Source organism: Oncorhynchus mykiss, chromosome 2, assembly GCF_057628025.1.
Source record: "Oncorhynchus mykiss isolate SJ-2025 chromosome 2, ASM5762802v1, whole genome shotgun sequence".
Taxonomy (NCBI): Eukaryota; Metazoa; Chordata; class Actinopteri; order Salmoniformes; family Salmonidae; genus Oncorhynchus; species Oncorhynchus mykiss.
In genome coordinates this window covers 26774450-26787137 of record NC_143023.1, presented here as the reverse complement: position 1 = coordinate 26787137, position 12688 = coordinate 26774450, and the positions used below count along the sequence as shown (strand labels likewise).

The window sequence follows — 12688 nt, the reverse complement described above, 5'->3', positions numbered from 1 at the left end:
AACGAGTAACGATAACTTGGTTATATACACAGGGTACCAGTACTGAGTCCATGTGCAGGGGTATGGGGTACTGTAGATATGTGTAGGTAGGGGTTAAGTCACTAGGCAACAGGATAGATAATAAGCAGTAGCAGCAGTGTATGTGATGAGTCAAAAGAGTTAGTGCAAATGGAGTCAATGCAGATAGTATGGGTAGCTATTTGTTAACTATTTAGCAGTCTATGGCTTGGGGGTAGAAGCTGTTCAGGGTCCTGTTGGTTCCAGACGTGGTGCATTGGTACCCCTTGCCGTGCAGTAGCAGAGAGAAGAGTCTATGACCTAGGTGGCTGGAGTCTTTTGAGGGCCTTCCTCTGACACCACCTGGTATAGAGGTCCTGGGTGGATATTCCTATACTCTTATGTTCAATGATATGGTATACACTTCTGGTTGTCTACAGCATTATTAACAGCAACGACAGACAGCCGGTAGCCTAGTGACACAGCAATGTTGTGGTGCTGCTGCTCTGAGTAACTAACTCACTGAAGTCTTTGAGACAGCTTTGTGGCAGTGACAGTGACAGAGCAGTCCCCTGCTGTGTCCCAGAAGGAAAGCTGCCAAGCTGCCAACACACTGGAGACTGGCTGTCCATGGCATGCATCATCCTTCCCCCTTCCCTCATGCCTCCATCTCTCCCTCCATCCATCACTAGAACCCCTGCTTTCTTCTCTGAATTGACCACCACTGTCTATCTGCTCTAAATTCCTTCACACAGACATCAGCTCTCCTGTCTCATAGTCTGATAAATGAATAGGTCGCTACTGTTTTGGTATGATGAACAACTGACGTGTTGTAATTTCCCATCCTATCCAATCCGCTTCGTCACAACCAGTTTGCAATATCTCTCTCCTTCAACGCCTCGATGCATCCCTCCTGTTGCTATAGGGCAGAGTTGTATCGGTGTTGGTTTGATCCTATCCTCCCCTGCTCCTCCTCTTCGTGATGGTAGTTTCTATTAAGAGAGGGTCAAATTACTCCGCATGTCTGCAACTATACCTACTTTCTGCTATGATGCTGCACGCTTGAAGAATAATTAAGAAGATTGAATTCTGTTTCACATCGACTGAGAATGTTTGTAAACAACTGAACCCGGGTCATTGCACGAGCTCCCTTCTGAAAGTAAGTAACGACGAGTTTGTTGTTTTATTGTGGGACTGACGCGTAGGCTATCGCGTGTGATGTTTTTGAAACGATGCACACACCGGTTTATATTTTGGAGAGTTATCTTTTATACATGGAAATATATGTATTCTCGCAATTTATGTATATTCATGCATTGACATGTTGTTAACTAATAAACATGTTATATACAACCCCTCACAGAGCTTTGAGAAAACAGCTGAACAGTGCACGCACGCACATATCTGCATTACCAGTTAAAAGACAGGTAACAGTCTTGACATTGAACCACCACATTTGGGACACAAAAACTGTCTGTTCAGTACGTGTATTCTTCAGAATGCCGCGCGCGGTATCAACTTGTTTGATGAGAGAGACTGTCATTGTTTCTGAAGAGATTATAGTTTATGCTATAGCCTGTACAGTAGTCATACTAGTACTGTATATAATTTTCCAGCAGCCTCGAAGTAGGCTGGTATGTGAAGTATAAGCTGTAAAAAGGATGACACAGGAACCGGGACATAATAATAACATGATACATGTTACTACATACCTACATGTGACACGTGAACATGTGATTGTATTACAATGGTAACATTATGTGCAATTATGCAATCCCCTATTATTCCTAGTCCTATAGACACAAGTTTTAATGTTAGTTCAATAATTCATGGTGTGAGACTGGATAGAAAGTTATTTATGGAAAGCATTCGGTGGGGAATGTGATGAATGATGCCTGCCTCCATACACATTACTCATCACTGTCTGTCTGTCTGCCTGGCTGTCTGTCCCTCTGTCTTAAACACTAATTCACCCTAATTATAGCCATCTGCCTGCCACTCTTTATAGAGATAATATCCATCCACAGCAATCGGGCTGCATAATGCATCAAAGTAGCCAACAGCTGAACATGTGACATGCATGGAACTTGTACAGTATGTGTTTGTTTCAGTCATTGGTTATTTCTTTTCTACATGCACCCCATGCATTGCCCCTGTTCCACTAAGGAACTCAAGATTCACTGCCAAGACAAGCACCACAAGGGCAGACAGACCTTGGTCACAGTCACACTTCATTTGGATAGTCCCTATAGATCAGGGGTGTCAAACTCATTCCATGGAGGGCCTAGTGTCTGCTGTTTTTTTGTTATTCCTTTCAATTAAGACTTAGACAACCAGGTGAGGGGAGTTCCTTACTAATCAGTGACCTTAATTCATCAATCAAGGACAAGGGTGGAGCGGAAACCCGCAGACACTAGGCCCTCAGTGGGATGAGTTTGACACGTGCTATAGATGGTCTTTAGTTGGGCTTCTCAAACTATCAAAAAACTGCTGCAACTCTTGATCCGCAACAATTTCCCACTGTAGAGTTACGGTTAACATGAGTCAACATTACAAGCATCGTGACCATTCAAGTATAAGATACATAATGTAATCTTTACAACTAAAAAAAATACATATTTTAGTCATTTAAATAACACTCATTCAAATGTTATACCATCCCTCAGCCTAAAGCTGCAAAATGTAACTTTTGGAAATGTGTTATCAATCTATCATTGTCATTGAAAGGAAGTCATTCAATTAATCACATTTTATTTATAAAGCCCTTTTTAAATCAACAGATGTCACAAAGTGCTTATACAGAAACCCAGCCTAATACCCCAAACAACAAGCAATGCAGATGTAGAAGCACGGTGGCTAGGAAAAACTCCCTAGAAAGGCAAGAACCTAGGAAGAAACCTAGAGGAACCAGGCTCTGAGGGGTGGCCAGTCCTCTTCTGGCTGTGCCGGGTGAGGTTTTAGGAGTACATGGCCATTAAGGCCAGATCGTTCTTCAAGATGTTCAGACATTCATAGATGATCAGCAGGATCAAATAATAATCACAGTGGTTGTAGTGGGTGCAACAGGTCAGCACCTCAGGAGTAAATGTCAGTTGGCTTTTCATAGTTGAGCATTCAAAGGTTGAGACAGCAGGTGTGGTAGAGAGAGTGAGGGGGGAGGGGGGAGAGAGATGGTGGACAACAGCAGGTCCTGGACAAGGTAGTACGTCCGGTGAACAGGTCAGGGTTCCATAGCCCCAGGCAGAACAGTTGAAACTGGAGCAGCAGCACAACAAGGTGGACTGGGGACAGCCAGGAGTCATCAGGCCAGGTAGTCCTGAGGCATGGTACTAGGGCTCGGGTCCTGAGGGAGGGAGGATGAGGGATAGAGTAGATGTGTGCCCTATTTGCCCTATTTCTATGCTTCCTCTTCTTAAGTTTTGTTTTTGTGTCTTTTACTTTCGGTTTTGTACACCAGCTGAAAATACAATGATTCTCTACACTATACTTGCATGTTTCGTCACATAAACTGAAATTAGGCGAACCATTAGAATTTCTGCAACCAGTAAATGGGGGAGCTATTTCTGCATCGTGCATCTTCAACTCTAAAACCAATTCCTCTTGACCTCAAATGGATAATTGACTTCAGCTCATGCAATTCCAATTGGAAGATGTTTAGATCCAATCATGCTTTAGTTAACAAGATAAGTCACTTCAGACATTGGTATAATATAAGAGTAAGTAATTGTATGGAGCTAACGCACCTTCCATCCTGAGTCACCAGTCAATGTGCTGTGATTAGGCATGCTCTTGCTAGACTTGATTAAAACACCTACTCTCAGTGGGGTGCATCCCAAATGGCATCATATTCCCTATGCCGTGTACTCCTTTTTACCCAAAAGTAGTGCTATATTTATGGAATAGGGTGCCATTTGGAATACAGACCACTGAACGCTGCCTGGTACAAAATGGGTTATTATTATCCGACTCCCTGTCTATGAAATTGGAAGCATTCTCATTTCTCAGAGCTGAAATGACAACAGTAGGCCTAAATCATCACTAAAGGCACTATTGCCGTGAAAACTACCTTGAGCAGTTGACAATTGAATCAGGAATGCATGTCAAAAAACAACTGAAAGCATGTAGAGAAAGCATAGGAGCTACAAAAACATGACTTTATGCTCACAGGTAACCATCACCTCATTCAGATAATGTGACAAACAGGCAGGGGAATAGCAATTTTTCTACAGGGATTTTTTTTTGTGGGAAACGGGTATTAAATGCTAATTTCTAGTGACTTTTGAGAAAAGGATACAGACAAATCTTAATTTACAGATGGGAAAATGTACAAGGATAAGGGGGGCCTTGCAGAGGGGCACTTACACTGGTACAGTCCAATCAGTCTAAAGACCAGGGCCATTCATACTATACTGAATACCAGTGTGACTGTTAATATGCATATATTTAATTAAACTACCATGTTGTACTCTCTGCTACTATATGATTAATTTTCTATTTTTCTCACTTCCCCTGTTAGGTTGTTACTACTGCTACTCTACATTCTGTATGGTTTGAAACTTCAGTTATTATACTGTAATAATAACCAGCAACATACACAGTTAAAAACTGTTTTAATAAAAGAAAGTAGGCATGAATGGTCATACGGAAATTAATCAATCGCCACTCTACACAATTATCAAAAATATAATATCATCATGGCTGCCTCGCTCCTGCAAGAAGTTAACACATCCAATACACCCTCTAGACTTAAGCTGCTATCATTTCATCAGAGATCATATAATATCATTCAGGCTGATTCACACTATGACAGAGCATCAGCCTATTAACTTTATGAGCATGGAGAGTCACTTCTCAGTATTGTACCTGTTGGTTTGTGGCCTCTCTCCTTTCCTCTCAGACTGTCTGTCTGTTCATGTTTGTCACTGATAACACCAAACAAAGTCTTAACACATGGAACACACCTTCATGGCCCATAATCTCTGATGAAATGAAAGACGTCTAAGTTGAAAGCAATCAAATTGACCAGCTAGTTTGCCAGGGGAGGTGTGTGCTGTTGCCAAGAACCTTACTTACAGTCCTTTGCACATCTTTGAAAAAAAAACTCTTATGTCCTATCTTTTCTCTCTTCTTGACTGGTGGCATTGTGAACTTGATACCCTATGATGAAGACTAAGACAGTGATTGTGCAAGTTATTCTGTAGCTAGCAAGTGTTCTTGGCTTCAAAACATGTTTTTCACTCCTGCTTCTAACACTGAAGGGGACATGTCCTCCCCCCCAGCTCCTACGCCCTTGCAGACAGGAATTTATAGACACACCACGTCAGGCAATATTATTCAATAATCATCAGCTCCAGTTTCCACTCTTAGACGATGATTAAACATAGATGCATTAGGATTGTCCTGCTGGGTTTTTGATCCTCTGAGTGTATGGGTGAGAACCACTGGACTGTAAAATCCTGTGGGCTACGCCATTTTTTAAAATCCGTTATTTTACCAGGTAAGTTGACTGAGAACACGTTCTCATTTACAGCAACGACCCGGGGAATAGGTACAGGGGAGAGAGGGGGGATGAATGAGCCAATTGTAAACGGGGGATTATTAGGTGACCGTGATGGTTTGAGGGCCAGATTGAGAATTTAGCCAGGACACCGGGGTTAACACCCCTACTCTTACGACAAGTGCCACGGGATCTTTAATGACCTCAGAGAGTCAGGACACCCGTTTAACATCCCATCCAAAAGACGGCACCCTACACAGGGTCACTTGGGATATTTTTTAGACCAGAGGAAAGAGTGCCTCCTACTGGCCCTCCAACACCACTTCCAGCAGCACCTGGTCTCCCATCCAAGGACTGACCAGGACCAACCCTGCTTAGCCTCAGAAGCAAGCCTGCAGGGTGGTATGCTGCTGTTTAATACATTTCAACCAATCAATCAACTTTTTTTATAGCGGTTTTTATTACCAGTGCACCTGTGCTTGACCTAAAATGTTCTGCAGAATTCCATATGATGTTATTTGGTAAGACAACAACCCTGTGCCAATGTTGGTCACTGTCTGACTGCGTTCGGATTCTGCTCTTTTGCCAACACTGAAAGTGCTAGATTAAAGGATTTACTTTCAACTGCTTTTTCAGTGTTGAGTCATGATGCTTGCTGCTGTGTTTTATCCTAATGAAAAGAGCAGTTCAATTTTACAGAGAGGGATGGGGAGTGAGACATTAAAACAGCAAGAAAAGCACTCAAATAATGACAAGAGAAGTGACTGAATGAAAGAAAGCAACTGCTTTCTGTTTTGATTACAGGAAATGCACATTTAATTTTTTTCTCTGTGACAAAAGCATTTACAAGAAAGGCATTCTCTCATTATTGCTTCATGAGCCTTCTGGCTTTAAACCCCCTAACACGTCTCAGTTTCTGAAAACCTTGGGGATAAACCACATTTAAGGGAAAGGGGATACCTAGTCAGTTGTCCAACTGAATGTATTAAACTGAAATGTTTTTTCCAAATTTAACCCAACCCCTCTGAATCAGAGAGGTGTAGGGGACTGCCTTAATCAACATACATGTCTTGGGGTTAACAGTGGGTTAACTGCCTTGCTCAGAGGCAGAACAACAGATTTTTACATTGTCAGCTCGGGGATTTGATCCAGCAACTTCTCAGTTATTTCCCCAATGCTCTAACCACTAGGCTACCTGCCGGCCCAGACAACAGTCAGGTTGACACAAATCTCAAAAAGGCATACAGTAGATGCCATCCACTGCAAACCAATTGCTCGACAAAAATAACAATTGAATCCCTCAACTCAATCCCTTAACTCATCTGAATTCCTCAACTCATCTGAATCCCTCAACTCAACTCATCTGACCCTCAACTCAATCCCTCAACTCATCTGAATCTCTCATCTCAACAGACCATGCAGTAATGACCACAAGCTCTATAGACAATAGCTCTATACAGAAATAACCAGCTTTGTGTTACTTGAGTTATGACAGACAGGCAGGGTTTATAACAGCTTTACATACATACTACGTACAGCCCACAGTAAACGGCATCATGGGACTGGTTGTGGCTTACAGAGGATTAAGCACAGCCAAGCTTATGTAAACCCAGCCCATTGACCCCACAGCCACTCCGCCCCTCCCAGACCGGCCTGTACCGGCCCATACCGGTCACTCGCCCTTTGTCTCTGCCAGGCTTCAGCCTATAGACAGACTATCTAGGCTATAATGGCACCCTATGGGACCAAAACAGCGAAGAAGTTTAGCCTCGCACTTCAACGCTCTTAGTTGTTGCGGAAATTGACCCACTATGTCTTTACTTGGTGTATGCAAAGTCATCTAGCTGAGTCCACCTGTAAGGGCGCATATAATGAACTAAATTGTGTAGACTCTTGAACCTGATGATTGATATGACAGATAGCTGCCATGATAAATCACAGGCTGGTGTTACGTACAGTAACATGATGGTAACATGATGGGTTGATGTTGTAATGCTGGCCGTCAACTGTGTTGTCATGTTGTCGTGTTGTCATGAATCGCGCAGCACTTCAGTTCTGCTTTCTATGGCTTCACCAACCAATTGAATCATGCTTTTGGAACAAATCAAACAATTAATTTGATGGAAGAAGGCCCCAAGAGCGTTTGTCCCTGTCAGTTTAATATAATTTTGTATAATGAGTCAGCCTGTACTGAGTTGATGTCTCTAACTTGCAATGACAGTGTCCTACCACCTTGCCAGGAGCTACTGCTGCTCTATGTCTACAGCTGAGGTTGTGTCCCTAGTTACAGATCTGATAGAGATCTGAACTCCAATGATTGGCTGTGTCTAAAGATCTGAACTCTAATGATTGGCTATGTCTAGAGATCTGAACTCCAATGATGACTGTGTCTAGAGGGCTGAACTCCAATGATTGGTTTTGTCCCTACCAGAGATCTGAACTCCAATGATTGGCTTTGTCCCTACCAGAGATCTGAACTCCAATGATTGGCTTTGTCCCTACCAGAGATCTGATCTCTGAATCTACATACAGCAAAGTAGAACGTTCCACAGCATCAATAGACAGTTGGAATCATTTGTATAAATTTAAGAAGAAGAAAACATTTGTTGAACTGTGAACCTACCTGTGGGGACATCAGTCAGTGATTTGACCTTAGACATAGAAAGAGAGTATAAACCATGTATTTAAAGTAACCATAGATACAGACAAGTAGTAGACTGAAATAGCAGGCTTGACTTGAGAAGGCCCTCCTAGTAGGCCTGTGTTGTTGGTGTCTGTCCCATCCAGACCTACTCTAGGTCAAAGACAGGAGTTTAATAATTAATTAAAAACAACCGTGTCGTTATCAGAGCACCAAGGACTGGTAATAGATATACTGTAGTGGGCATGTGTCTGTCTGACCCTGCTGTGCTGAAATAATACACTCAAAACATTATTTGTGTATTTTATTCATTAATCCATAGTTAATACAGTCCCATAATGTTTTGCATGCCAGTAGTCAAGTTTCAAGAATCAAAGTCACTCAAGAATCAAAATCACTTGTCACATCAAAGTGACACTTTGCTTCTTGAAAATCCTTAATCTTGAAAACTGGACTGCTGACATACAAAACATTGTCTGTCTGTGGGGTTGTTTAGTGGAAAATACAAATAGCACTATCACATTCTTAAAATCATTTTTGAATGTTTTTTTGCTGTTGATCTTTAAGGGGCAGTTTCCTGGACACACGTTAAGCCTAGTCCTGGACTAAAAAGCAAGCTCAATGGAGAATGTCATTACTTTCCAACCTCATTCATTATTTCCAGCTCCATCCCAGTATCCACCAGTGGCGGTCGGTGCCGTTTATGATGAGGGAGGACCATTTTTTTCCCCCATGAGCATGGCCTTATTTCTATTACAGCATATTGGATGAATGGCATTCATATTCCATTCATCCAGTTCAATGTAACATCGATAAGTTTAGGCTACTACATTAAACTAGAATTGTCCCTATACCTATCATGAGGTTGCTACAACCTAGCCTATGATTGAAAGTTTACAACGTAGGTGCACACAGGTTTAGGGTGTATTCATTAGTCCAACAGTTGCAAATTAGAGTTTCTATTGGACAAATTTGGGTATGTTTATCCCCGTTTCGTTCCGTTTTCTTTCGTTTAAGAAACGTTTTTCAACAGAATTGGCGGAACGAATACACCCCGTATCACATGTAAACACAGTTCACTTTCATAGCAGCCACGTTGTATTTCTTCTCGCATCAATAAGCCTTCCTCTCACCTTTTCCCTATGTTTGTGGACTTCAATGCACAACACATCAGCTGTATAAGATCAGGCAAAAATAACTTTAAAGCCAAACCATATCATAACCTCTACACACTGCCTACATTGTTGTCACCATATTAGCTAAAATAACGTAATATCCAACATAGCTAATAGAACTAATGCGTTAGTAAATGCACTACAATCATGCAGTACAGTGTACAGTCAGTAAGCAGTTGAGCAATTACACCGGCTGGCCCAGGTGGCAATAAATGAGTAAAACCAAAAGCTTACCTTAACTTGGAAGGGTTCCAGTGTTGTGTTGGATAGTCGTAGCCAGCTAGCTAACTTAGCATCCATCTGTTGGAGCTGGGTGTTTCAGTAAGTGAAACTGAAAGTGAAAAACAATGACCAAATCTCTCTCTCTCTCTCTTGCATCTCCTTCATTTTTGAAGATATTGATTTGTTCAAAACTGTTCAACTATTTTCAACTAACTATAATTTGAGTCAACAACTCACCACATTTTATGCGCTGCAGTCTATGCTTTCAGTACTAGATTAATTTTATGATCCTTTGATTGGGTGGACCATATGTCAAAATGGGAAAACTTTGCCTACCCAGCGTGCGCAGGGCTTCTGAATTGAGTGCACTTCCGACAACCGCGCAAGACAAATAAATACAAATGGAGCTTTATCCTTGGCTTTTCTACAATGTTTGGTGATCAACTAGGAATGCCTTGATGACCACTGATCTAGGGTTTGTGTTACAGCCAGCCACTATGTCGTTGTCCCAAATGGCAACCTATTCGCTACATGGTGCACTACTTTGGACTTGAGCCCTATATAGGGAATATGGTGCCATTTGGGATGTATCCCATGACTGTTTTTTTTTACCCTTTTTCCTCCCCAATTTAATGGTATTCAATTGGTAGTTACAGTCTTGTCTCATCCATGCAACTCCCATACGGACTTGGGAGAGGCGTGCATCCTCCGAAACACAACCCAGCCAAGCCACACTGCTTCTTGACACAATGCCTGCTTAACCTGCCAGCTTAACCTGGAAGCCAGCCACACCAGTCAGAGGAAACACCATCCACCTGGCAACCATGTCAGCATGCATTGCACCCAGCCTGCCACAGGAGTCACTAGAGCACGATGGGACAAGAACATCCCTCCCCACCAAACCCTCCACTAACCCGGACGACGCTGGGCCAATTGTGCACCGCCCTATGGGTCTTCCGGGCGAGGCCGGCTGCGACAGAGCCTGGACTCGAACCAGAATCTCTAGTGGCACAGCTAGCACAGTGCCTTAGACCACTGCACCATTCGGGAGGCCTACATCCTATGACTGTTTATTGCCAAGTCACTATAATAAGGTTGAAGAATATGTGAGGTCACAAATGTTACTTGAATTACCCCTTCAAATGAAACACATACTGTATAAAGCTACATGCTTGAGTCATTTAATAGGTTATAAACTACTATTTGAACACAATCCAATAATGATGTATTGAATTGTGAACCTGTAAAGACACATTGTGAGCGTTTACATAACAGCTCTGCTAATCTGGATCATAATACAGGAGTTTAACAGCAATGTAAACATGTCTACCAAAAGTGGACTTATGTGGACATTTAGCTAGACTCAAAAGCAAAAGCAATATAACGTAGTTTTTTCTAACGCCAAACTATAGTGGAAAATTCTTTAAGAATGAAGACACATGAAACTGCATTTGAATAAACCTGACGTGTTTTTAGGAGAAACAAAAGCTGGCAAAGCGATGACTAAATCCTCATTGGGGTCACACAGTGAAAGCATACTCTGCTAGAAAGCAGAATGATGCATCTTTCAATTCTACAAGGTTGATAGGTCATTCAAAAACAGCAATCTCCATTATTCATCCTCTACGAGCACACTGTTGTTTTATTGGTGCTAAGTTAATTCATGTTATCCCCGTGAGTGTTATGTTCAGACCAAAGCAACGTCTTCGAGAATGGTTGATGGGTCTTATTCTGAAGGAGACAGCAGCGTCAATGACTGAGCCTACGGTGTTATGAAAAACTATTGTGGGACGCAGTAGGCCTATGTTATAAAAGCTACTTTTGGCTCTTTAGGTTTAGAAGAAAAGCTGCAACACATAACTGTGCCATTAACAACAGTTGTACAAAACACACAAAAAATGATAATGAATTCACATATTAAAGGGAAATTCCACCACTTTTCAACCTCATTCTCGTGCCATACCAGTGTCTACATACTATTATGTGAAAATGGCGCATTTCTACCATCTGTGGTTAAAAAGCTAGGAAGAAAAGTCTTAAAATATCCTGTTAGGGTAAGGGATAACCCTTACCCTAACAGTAACCCAAAAACCTAACCTAACCTTAAACCTAACCCTAAACCTAACCCTAACCGTAACCCAAAAACCTAACCTAACCTTAACCCTAACCCTAACCGTAACCCCAAAACCTAACCTAACCTTAAACCTAACCCTAAACCTAACCCTAGCTCATAACATTAAAACTAACCCTTGCTCCTAACCCTTGCTCCTAACCCTAGCTTATAACATTAAAACTAACCCTTGCTCCTAACCCTAAACCTAATTCTAACCCTAACACTAATTCTAACATTAACCCTAAACCCCCTAAAAATAGCATTTGACCTTGTGGGGACTAACAAAATATCAAACTTTTGTTTGTTTATTATTGTTTACTACTTCTGGTACCCACAAGTATAGTTAAACAAGTCCACACACACACACACACACACACACACACTCAGGAGAGGGAAATAAGATGCCCTTGGAAAATAACGGCCTTCATACATCTACTGTACAACTATTAAGAAAACATAAATATAGGAGTCAAAAATGATGGAAAGGGTGTTTACTCTGTCTGCAGTAATTGACTGAATTTCCATAATCACCTTGTGTTTCCTGCCAAGCTAATGTGACCTCTATTAGTGTGTGAGTGCGTGCCCACTTGTGTGTGCCAGAGCCTGGGTCTTAGATATGAATTAGAGGGGGAGAGAAATGTAAACGAAAGAAGGAGAGAGAGAGAAAGAGAGAGAGCTTCTGTCCCCAACAAAGGGCTAACAGAAGCACTTAGATCCTCTGCACAGATTCTGTCAGACTTGGGTCCTGACAGATAATCTCAGTAAGACCAAAATAATAGTGTTCCAAAAAAGGTCCAGTTGCCAGGACCACAAATACAAATTACATACATACTTTGGCCTAAACATCAGCGCCACAGGTAACTTCCACAAAGCTACGAACGATCTGAAAGACAAGGCAAGAAGGGCCTTCTATGCCATCAAAAGGAACATAATATTTGACATACCAATTAGGATCTGGCTAAAAATACTTAAATCAGTTATAGAACCCATTGTCCTTTATAGTTGTGAGGTCTGGGGTCCGCTCACCAACCAAGAATTCACAA

General features: G+C 41.8%; 1 protein-coding gene across 4 annotated transcripts in view; it reads left to right on the top strand.

Moving 5' to 3' along the window:
* Positions 1-789: 789 nt before the first annotated feature.
* The window catches only part of LOC110485571 (oxidation resistance protein 1A), a 210629-nt gene continuing 198730 nt past the window's right edge, over positions 790-12688 (top strand). For all 4 annotated transcript variants that reach the window (XM_090194459.1, XM_090194423.1, XM_090194437.1 and 1 more), the window contains exon 1: positions 790-1156. The gene's annotated coding sequence lies outside the window, so the exon portion shown is untranslated. The remainder of the gene's footprint in view (positions 1157-12688) is intronic.